This window comes from Drosophila pseudoobscura, unplaced genomic scaffold (genome assembly GCF_009870125.1).
Source record: "Drosophila pseudoobscura strain MV-25-SWS-2005 unplaced genomic scaffold, UCI_Dpse_MV25 Unplacedtig00139560, whole genome shotgun sequence".
Taxonomy (NCBI): domain Eukaryota; kingdom Metazoa; phylum Arthropoda; class Insecta; order Diptera; family Drosophilidae; genus Drosophila; species Drosophila pseudoobscura.
The window spans coordinates 40,564-41,932 of record NW_022881750.1 but is presented as its reverse complement, the minus strand read 5'-3'; positions in this window follow the sequence as shown (position 1 = coordinate 41,932).

Here is a 1,369-nt window from a genome sequence, read left to right as displayed (position 1 = left end):
TTGCAGCTAACTTATCTCTGCTGACGAAATACGTCTCTCCGCTTGCAGAAAACTTATCTCCGGCGGCGAGAAATTTATATCCCCGGCCTGTCAACTTATCTCTGCTAACGAAATACGTCTCTCCACTGGCAGAAAACTTATTTCCGGTGCCGGGAAATCTATATCCACTGCCGGACAAGTTATCTCTGCAGACGAAATACGTCTCTCCGCTTGCAGCTAACTTATCTCTGCTGACGAAATACGTCTCTCCGCTTGCAGAAAACTTATCTCCGGCGGCGAGAAATTTATATCCCCGGCCTGTCAACTTATCTCTGCTAACGAAATACGTCTCTCCACTGGCAGAAAACTTATTTCCGGTGCCGGGAAATCTATATCCACTGCCGGACAAGTTATCTCTGCAGACGAAATACGTCTCTCCGCTTGCAGCTAACTTATCTCTGCTGACGAAATACGTCTCTCCGCTTGCAGAAAACTTATCTCCGGCGGCGAGAAATTTATATCCCCGGCCTGTCAACTTATCTCTGCTAACGAAATACGTCTCTCCACTGGCAGAAAACTTATCTATGCTGTCGAAATACATCTCTCCGCTTGCAGAAAACTTATCTCCTGCGGCGAGATATTTTTATCCCCGGCCTGACAACTTATCTCTGCAGACGAAATACGTCTCTCCGCTTGCAGCTAACTTATCTCTGCTGACGAAATACGTCTCTCCACTTGCAGAAAACTTATCTCCGGCGGCGAGAAATTTATATCCCCGGCCTGTCAACTTATCTCTGCTAACGAAATACGTCTCTCCACTGGCAGAAAACTTATCTATGCTGACGAAATACATCTCTCCGCTTGCAGAAAACTTATCTCCTGCGGCGAGATATTTTTATCCCCGGCCTGACAACTTATCTCTGCCAACGAAATACGTCTCTCCACTGGCAGAAAACGTATCTCTGCTGACGAAATACGTCTCTCCGCTTGCAGAAAACTTATCTCCGGCGGCGAGAAATTTATATCCCCGGCCTGTCAACTTATCTCTGCTAACGAAATACGTCTCTCCACTGGCAGAAAACTTATCTATGCTGACGAAATACATCTCTCCGCTTGCAGAAAACTTATCTCCTGCGGCGAGATATTTTTATCCCCGGCCTGACAACATATCTCTGCCAACGAAATACGTCTCTCCACTGGCAGAAAACTTATTTCCGGTGCCGGGAAATCTATATCCACTGCCGGACAAGTTATCTCTGCAGACGAAATACGTCTCTCCGCTTGCAGCTAACTTATCTCTGCTGACGAAATACGTCTCTCCGCTTGCAGAAAACTTATCTCCTGCGGCGAGAAATTTTTATCCCCGGCCTGACAACTTATCTCTGCAGAC